Source organism: Loxodonta africana, chromosome 10 (genome assembly GCF_030014295.1).
Source record: "Loxodonta africana isolate mLoxAfr1 chromosome 10, mLoxAfr1.hap2, whole genome shotgun sequence".
NCBI classification, from domain to species: domain Eukaryota; kingdom Metazoa; phylum Chordata; class Mammalia; order Proboscidea; family Elephantidae; genus Loxodonta; species Loxodonta africana.
In genome coordinates this window covers 96,345,778-96,355,761 of record NC_087351.1, presented here as the reverse complement: position 1 = coordinate 96,355,761, position 9,984 = coordinate 96,345,778, and positions in this window count along the sequence as shown.

Genomic DNA, 9,984 nt, shown 5'->3' with positions numbered 1-9,984 from the left:
GCTTTCAACCAAGGGCTTATAGCTGCAGGCCTAGTCTCGGCAACTGAACAAAGCACTTACTGAAAAAAGAAACCACTTCCAATAACAGCAACAGGATTTGAGTGGAATGGCCAAGTCAATTTCTGTTTTGTATGAAGGCTGGGGGTTCTAACAGTTCTTTTATTAGTATTATTTTTTTCTTTATAGTTTGAAAGGCTCCTTTTTACTGCCTAGCTACAGCAATGCAATCCAGTAAAAATAGCCAAGTGTCTATCTGTACAAGCTTATAATTTCCATTTCCTTCAAGGTTATTTTAGAAATAAAGTTACAAATCAAAGAAAACTATTAACTCTTCCCCTTCCTCAGCCCCTTTCAAATCTTAAATCCAATCAATTTAATATAATTTGATCTAGTGAATGTTTGTTAAGCACTTACTATATATTTGGAAACCCTGGTGGCTAGTAGTTAATGCTATGGCTGCTAACAAAACATTGGCAGTTCAAATCCATCAGATGCTCCTTGGAAATTCTCTGGGGCTGTTCTACTCTGGATCACTCAATGGCAATAGGTTTGGTTTGGTTTACTATACACTTGGGAGGAGTCCTGGTGGCACAGTGGCTAATAGCTTGGCTGCTAACTAAAAGGTTGGCAGTTTGCATCCACTAGCCTCTCCTTGGAAACCCTACACTGCAGTTCTACTCTGTTGTGTAGGGTCATTATGAGTAGGAATGGACTCGACGGGAATGGGTTTATATACCTTGAACAAGGAAAAAATATAGTCCTTTGTTTAAGTAGATTTCTTTTTTCAAAAAAAAAAAAATCAGAACTATTTCAAGTGAAAGAAAATACATTTAATTAGGTTAAAACAAAAATTAAACTCTCATTTTAGAAAAATCTATGGAATCAGGATATCAAGAGGTATCATAGAATCTGAGGCAGCATTCAACAGTGAAGGCCTGGGAAAGCCAAGGTGGTACTTCAGCTTTAAAGAACAGTGTCCTGAGAAATGTAAATACCATCAGAATTCTCTCCCTCCTCTCTGCTTCTCTAGGTGTGCTGTTTTTTGTTTTATTTATTTATTTTTTTCCGTTTCTGTAAACTATTCTCCATTTAGTAGGAGAAAATATGGCATTGACTCCTGCCCAGATTTACCTGTACAGCTTCAGTGCTTCCAAGGAAGGGATTAATTATCTTAACTAAGGTCAGGTACCCCCAAAGATTTAAAGATTTAAATCCCTCCAAATTCAAGCCTCGAGTTGCAATAGTGAAAGATTCTACAGAGAAAATACTAAATGACATAGGAAGCACCAAAAGAGGATGGAAGGAATACAGAGTCATTACACCAAAAAGAATTGGTCAACCATTTCAGGAGGTAGCATATGATCAGGAACCGATGGTACTGAAGGGAGAAGTCCAAGCTTCACTGAAGGCATTGGTGAAAAACAAGGTTCCAGGAATTGATGGAATATCAGTTGAGATGTTTCAAAAAATGGATGCAGCACTGAAAGTGCTCACTTGTCTATGCCAAGAAATTTGGAAGACAGCTACCTGGTCAACCAACTGGAAGAGATCCATATTTATGCCTATTCCAAAAAAAGGTGATCCACCCAAAAGCGGAAATTATTGAACAATGTCATTAATATCACATGCAAGTAAAACTTTGCTGAAGATCATTCAAAAATGGCTGCAGCAGTATATCCACAAGGAACTGCCAGAAATTCAAGCTGGATTAAGAAGAGGACATGGAACCAGGGATACCATTGGTGATGTTAGATGGATCCTGGTTGAAAGGAGAGAATACCAGAAAGATGTCTACCTGCATTTTATTGACTATGCTAAGGCATTTGACTGTGTGGATCATAACAAATTATGGATAACATGGAGAAGGATGGAAATTCCAGAACAGTTAATTGTGCTCATGAGGAACCTGTACAAAGATCTGTTATTAGAACAGAACAAGGGAATATCGTGTGGTTTGAAGTCAGGAAAGGTGTACGTCAGGGTTGTATACTTTCACCGTACCTATTCAACCTGTGTGCTGAGCAAATAATGGGAGAAGCTGGCCTATATGAAAAAGAACATGGCATCAGGATTGGTAGAAGATTCATTAACAACCTGTGTTATGCAGATGACGCAATCTTGTTTGCTGAAAGTAAAAAGGACTTGAAGCATCTACTGATGAAGATCAAAGACCACAGCCTTCAGTATAGATTATACCTCAACATAAAGAAAACATATATCCTCATAACTAGAACACTAAGCAACATCATGATAAACAGAGAAAATATTCAAGTTGTAAAGGATTTCATTTTACTTGGATCCACAATCAACACCTAGGGAAGCAGCAGTCAAGAAATCAAAAGACACATTGCATTGGGCAAATCTGCCTCACAGCCCAGAAGGTATTTATTAAGATTATGAATTTTCAAGGTATTGGGTCTCATTATTTGTCATCATATCAACAAATGTGGCAGACGTGTTCATGAGATAAGTAAGTAGCATAAGTCTGGCTCTTAAAGGGAAACCTCTGGGAATTTCAGAAATACCTAATAATTATAACAATAAAAAATAATAAAATAATGATTAAATGTTATTATCAGCTTATGCTTTCACATATATTATTTTATACTTTTCCTTTCAACAATACAAAGGTTTATACATTATTCTTTACAATTTATATATGAGGCACATGAAATTCATAGAGGTTAAGTAAATTTCCCAAAGTGGCCCCAGCTAAGAAAAAGGTCAGGATTTAGAACTACACTAATTTATTCCTAATCCTGATATCTTCCCACCATATAAAGCTTCTCTTCCGCTATACCTTTAAATGGAATTCAAAATTTGTTTATCTCAAAATTCAACAAATTAATTTTTTTCCAGAAAGTGTATTTCTTAGAAACATGTACAATAAAAGCTGTGGAAGCCATAGCCTGTGTAAGGTGGAAACCTGTCAGAGAAGGAAAATTCATATGTTGTCCACTAATACAGAGTGAATAAGAAAACAAAAACCCTCACAACTGGACCAATAAGCAACATCATAATAAACAGATAAAAGATTGAAGTTGTCAAGAACTTCATTTTACTTGGATCCACAGTCAACACCCATGGAAGTAGCAGTCGAGAAATCGAAAGATGCATTGCATTGGGCAAACCTGATGTAAAAGACCTCTTTAAAGTGTTGAAAAGCAAAGATGAAACCTTGAAGGCTATGGTGCACCTGATCCAAGCTGTAGTGTTTTCAATCACCTCTTATGTATGTGAAAGCTGGAGGATGAATAAGGAAGACCAAAGAAGAATTGACACCTTTGAATTGTGATGTTGGCAAAGAAAATTGAATATACTGTGGACTGCCAAAAAACCAAACAAACCTGTTTTGGAAGAAGTACAACCAGAATGTTCTTCAGAAGCAAGGATGACAAAACTATGTCTCACATACTTTGGACATGTTATCAGGAGGAATTGGTCCCTGGAGAAGGACATCATGCTTGGTAAAGTAGAGGGTTAGTAAAAAAGGGGAAGACCCTCAATGAGATGGATTGACAAAGTGGCTGCAACAATGAGCTCAAGCATTGAGGATGACCATGATGCAGGACCAGGCGGTGTTTTGTTCTTTCTCTGCGTAAGGTCACTATGAGTTGAAACTGACTGAACGGCATCTAACAACAACAATAGAGAGTGATACAAAAGTGGTAAGACTGTACCCTGTAAAAGTGAAAAGTTTGCCAAGACCCAGAAAAAAGAAGACAGTGCCATTGAGTTTCAGTTCTCATAGATTTCAGTGTAATAGAACGATGATAAATTTGGATGCATGTAAAGATGGAACCACTACTGTAAAAATTCACGAAAAGGTTTACATACAAAAACAAACAATCTTTGATGGTTATGAGAAAGTGGAGGGTGGGAATGGAAAAACACTTAATAGACAATAGATGAGTGGTAACTTCGGTGAAGGATAAGACAGTACACAATACTGGGGAAGGCAGTACAACCTGTAAAAGGTAAGCTCAAGGTCATGGTAGCTCATAGACACACCCAAACTCCCTGAGAGACGAAATTACTGGGTTGAGGGTTGAGGGAACCATGGTCTCAGGGAACATCTAGCTTAATTGACATAATGTAGTTTTTATAAAGAAAAATATTCTACATTCTATTTTGGTGAGTAGCATCTGGGCTCTTAAAAGCCTCATGACACTGGGATACTTCACTGGTCTCACCCTTTCGGGAGCAAGGAAGAATGAAGAAAACTAAAGACACAAGGGAAAGATTAGTCCAAAAGACTAATGGACAACACTTACCATGGCCTCCGCCAGACTGAGTCCAGTTCAATGAGATGGTGCCTGGCTACCACCACTGACTGCTCTGGCAGGGATCACAATAGAGGGTCCTGGACAGAGCTGGAGAAAAAAGTAGAACAAAATTCTAATTCGAAAAGAAAGAGCAGACTTCCTGGCCTGACAGAGACTGGAAAAACCCTGAGATTATGGTCCCCAGACACACTTCCAGGTTAGTAACGAGGTCACTCCTGAGGTTCACCAATTCAGCCAAAGATTGAACACACCTATGGAACAAAACAAGACTAAAGGGGTGCACCAGCCCTGGGGCAGGGACTGGAAGGTAAGAGGGAACAGGAAAGCTGGTAATAGGGAACCCAGGGTTGAGAAGAGAGAGTGTTGACATGTTGTGGGTTTGTTAACCAATGTCATACAACAATGCGTATACTGTTTGATAAGAAACAAGATTGTTTTGTAAGCCTTCATCTAAAGTTCAATAAACAAACAAACAAACAAATTCTGACTTCACAGCTGAGGCTACTTAAAAGATTAATGGAACTCATAGGACAAAAATTTTAAAAAAAGTAATAATAATGATAATAACAACAATAATAAACTTTTTTTTAAATTAGAGAACAGTTCAGAACTCCTTCTTATAAAATAATATAAAATAGGTAATGTGTCCCATGTAAAGATAAGACAAACTACTGCTTCTATGCTTGTTCACCTATGACCTGATTCTACATATGAACAAGGGTGATTTATTGGCTGGATAACCCCAGATATCTCAGTTTAATCAGTGATACTGCTATGTACACTTAGCTGAAAAAAAGAGACAGCTGGACTAGATGACTTGGGAAGTCTTTTCAATGAGTTGATGTTGTTCTTAATTCCAAGTTGATATTTCTGATAATTGCAAGGTATAATATGCCTACAAGGTTTATCCTATAAAGCTAGACAGTAAAGTAGGACTGCATTTTATTTTGAATACGTGTATATAGCTTACTGTTTGTGTGACCCTGAGCAAGAAAATGAATTTCTCTCATCCTCGTATTTCTTACTGATAAAATAAATATAGTAATATTTTCTCCCTCGTAGGGAAATTGAGAAGGTTAAATGAGATAGAATATGTGTAATGGACTGGGAACTCTGGCATAGAGTATGCCTACAATAAAGGTTAGTTCTAATGATGATTATGATGATGGTAATGAAGATATTGATGGTGAGATCCTTTCTTTACTAAGAAAATTCTCATTTTTCATTGACTCCAAATGAAAACCAAAAAGCTTCAGAGATTTCTTTCTTTTTAGTTGTGTAGGGGGTGGTGGTGGTGGAATATAAAGTTACCATTAGCTGAATCTGTTAAAAAGCAAGGCAACATAAAGATAAACCCTTCAAAATCCTGTGGGAAACCCCACAAGTCTCAGGGGAATTTGTAAGGATAAAAAGTTTCTTTTTGTATAAAAATTTCCCTTAAGTGCTCTTAATTTATTTGACTGAAATAGTTATTGAACAAATGAAGCATATATCTTTCCTGTGTTATAGAGAATTAGCTTTAATTAACACCAAACCCACTGCCTTCTAGTCAATTCCAGCTCATAGTGAACTGATAGGTTTTTCAAGGCTGTAAATCTCTACAGAAGTAGGCTGCCATATCTTTTTCCCACAGAGCCACTGGTGGTTTCAATCAGCCAACCTTTTGGTTAGCATTTGATCACTTTAACCACTGTGCTGCCAGGGATCCTAGATAAACACCAGTCCTATAAAAAAAAAAAAATCTTTTTCTCATTTCCATTCAATTATCAATGCTGACAGTGGTTTTCTAATGGGTTATTATAAACTCTGCTAATTGTCAATCATTAGAAGGTATTTCATGAACATCTTCAAGAAATTGGAAAGAGACAAAAAAATTGTAAGGCAATGTCTTTGTCTTCAGGAAGCTTCCCTAACACATTGGAACTTGAGATATATTAAATATCAAACCATCTAGATTTGAATATAATTGCACAGAAGAAATAATTCAACTGGCATAGATGGAGAAATTATTTAAATGGATAATGAAAGCTGACAAGAATTCAGTATATAATAGGGAGAAAAGGGAATACTAAAAAAAAAATAAAAATAATAAGTGAAGGTTAGAAGGCAGGGCCAAGCAAGAAAACTATAAGATAAAATAACTCACTCAAACTGCAGTAAAAGGTACATGCTGGCATAATGAGGGAAAGCAACTTGGACTGATTAGAATGGGTTGGATACAAAAGATTTTTTAAATTATAGGAAGAGTTTTGAATCAATCTTTTGAGAAACAGGTAATCACTGAGGTTTTGTAAGAAGATAACTGCAAAAATTTGACTAATAGAAGAACTGACCATTAACCTGATTAGGGAGAATCCTGAGACAGACAAAGAATACCAGTAAGGTGCTATTTTTCTATTTAGGTATAGTCAACGGTATTTTTTTATTCTTTGTCTTGCTATCAACATTTTAGAAGCAACAGTAATTCAAATATGAGATTGAAGGTATATTCAGATTCTAAAGAACAGATGCCAACGGTATGTCCAGGCAAATACAAAAATACAATTTTTATTTTTAGAAGTATTTCTCTCCTAAATGACTATACTCCTACGCATCTGTAAGTTTCTGATACTATGGGGGCTTTTGTGTTGCTTTGATTCTGCAAGCTATGCCACTGGTGTTCAAATATCAGTAGGGCCACCCATGGTGGACTGGTATCAGCTGAACTTCCAGACTAAGACGGAGTAGGAAGAAGGACCTGGTGATCTATTTCTGAAAAAAAATCAACCAGTGAAAATCTTATGAATAATAGTGGAACATTGTATGATGAGTCCATCAGGTTGGAAGGCACTCAAAATACAGCTGGGGAAGACCTCCCTCTTTAAAGATGACCTTAATGACTTGGATGGAATCAAGTTTTGGGGGCCTTCATTTGCTGATGTGGCACGACTGAAAATGAGAGGAAACAGCTGCAAATATCCTTTAGTAACAGTAATGTGGACTGTATGAAGTATGAAACTAAGAAAACTGAAAATCATCAAAAATGAATTGGAATGTGTAAACATTGGTATTTTAGGCATTAATGAGTTTAAATGGACTGCTATTGGCCATTTTGAATCAGAAAATCATATGGTCTACTAAGCCAGGGATGACAACTTGAAGAGGAATGGAGTTGGATTCATTATCAAAAAGAACATTTCAAGATCTATCCTGAAGTACAACCCTGTCAGTGATAGGATAAACATCCATATGCCAACAAGAAAGAGAAGTTAATATGATATTATTCAAATTTATACACCAAACACTAAGGCCAAAGATGGAGAAACTGATGATTTTTATCAACTTCTGTAGTCTGGCATTGATCAAATATGCAATTAAGATCAATTGATTATTCCTAGTGATCGGAATGCAAAAGTTGGAAAGAAAGAAGGATTGGTAGTTGGAAAACATGACCTTGGTGATAGAAATGATGTCCGAGATCGAATGACACAATTTTGCAAAACTAACAATTTCTTCATTGCAAATACCTTTTTTCAACAACATGAACAGTGACTATACAAGTCACCAGGGTTTCTGACTGTACATGTGGACCTCCCCAAATGCCATACACAGGAATCAGATCGACTACATTTGTGGAAAGAAGAGATGGAAAGGATCAATATCATCAGTCAGAACAAGGACAGGGGTGAATTCGGAACAGGCAATTGCTCAAATGCAAGTTCAAGTTGAAGCTGAAGAAAATTAAAACAAGGCCGCAAGAGTCAAAGTACAGCCATGAGTATATTCCACCTTAATTTAGAGACCATCTCAAGCATAGTTTTGACGCATTGAACATTAATGATTGAAGACCAGACAAGTTGTGGAATGACATCAAGGACATCATACATGAAGAAAGCAGGAGGTCATTAAAAGGCAGGAAAGAAAGAAAAGACCAAGATGGATGTCAGAAGAGACTCTGAAATCTGCTTTTAAACATCGAGTACCTAAAGCAAAAGGAAGAAATGATGAAGTAAAAAAACTGAACGGGAGATTTCAAAGGGCAGCTTGAAAAGACAAAGTAAAGTATTGTAATGACATGTGCAAAGACCTGGAGTAAGAAAACCAAAAGGGAAGAATATGCTTGGCATTTGTCAAGCTAAAAGAATTGAGGAAAAAATTCAAGCCTCGAGTTGGAATAGTGAAGTGTTCTATGGGCAAATACTGAACAACACAGTAAGCATCCAAAGAAGATGGAAGGAATACACAGAGTCACTGTACCAAAAAGAATTGGTCGACATTCAACCATTTCAGGAGGTAGCATATGATCAAAAACCAATGGTAGTGAAGGAAGAGGTTCAAGCTACACTGAATACATTGGTGAAAAACAAGACTCCAGGAATTGAGGTAACACCAATTGAGATGTTTCAACAACTGGATGCAGCACTGGAAGTACTCAGTCATTTATGCCAAGTAATTTGGAAGACAGCTACCTGGAATACCAACTGGGAGAGATCCATATTTATGTCTATTCCAAAAAAAACCGATTGTGGAAATTATCGAATGGTAATATCGTACGCAAGTAAAATTTTGCTGAAGATCATTCAAAATCGATTGCAGGAGTACATTCACAGGGAACTGCCAGAAATTCAAGCTGGATTCAGAAGAGGATGTGCAATCAGGGATATCACCGCTGATGTCAGATGGATCCTGGCTAAAAGCAGAGAATACCAGAAAGTTGTTTACCTGTGTTTTATTGACTATGCAAAGGCATTTGACTGTGTGGATCATAACAAATTATGGGTAATATCGTGAAGATTGGCAATTCCAGAATACTTAATTGTGCTCATGAAGAACCTGTGCATAGATCAAGAGGCAGTAGTTCGAATAGAACAAGGCAACACTGCGTGGTTTAAAGTCAGGTAAGGTGTGCACCAGGTTTTTACCCTTTCACCATAGTTATTCAATCTGTATGCCGAGCACACAATCTAAGAAGCTGGACTATATGAAGAAAAACCAGGCATCAGGATTGGAGGAAGACCCATTAACAACCTGTGTTATGCAGATGACACGATCTTGTTTGCGGAAAGTGAGGAGGACTTAAGGCATCTTCTAAGGAAGATCAAAGACCACAGCCTTCAGTACAGATTGCACCTCAACATAAAGAAAACAAAACTCCCCACAGCTAGACCACTAAGCAACATCATGCTAAACAGAGAAAGTATTAAAGTTGTAAAGGATTTCATTTTGCTTGGATCCACAATCAACACCCAAGGAATCAGCAGTTAAGAAATCAGAAGATGCATTGCATTGGACAAATTGCTGATAAAGACCTCTTCAAAGAGTTAAAAAGCAAAGATGTCACTTTAAGAGCTAAGGTGAGCCTGATCTAAGCCATGGTGTTTGCCATCACCTCATATGCATGAGAAAGCTGGATAATGAATAAGGAAGACCTATTTTTTTTTTTAAGAAGAATTGGTGGGCTTTCAATTATGGTGTTGGCAAAGAAGGTTGAATATACCTTGGACTGCCAAAAGAACTAACAAATCTGTCTTGGAAGAAATACAGTCAGGATGCTCCTTAGAAGCGAGGGCAGTGAGACTTTGTCTCACATACTTTGGACGTTGTCTTATTCGTCTAGTGCTGCTATAACAGAAGTACCATAAGTGGATGGCTTTAACAAAGAGAAATTTATTCCCTCACAGTCTAGCAGGCTAGAGCCTCTTTCCTCATGAGTAATTAA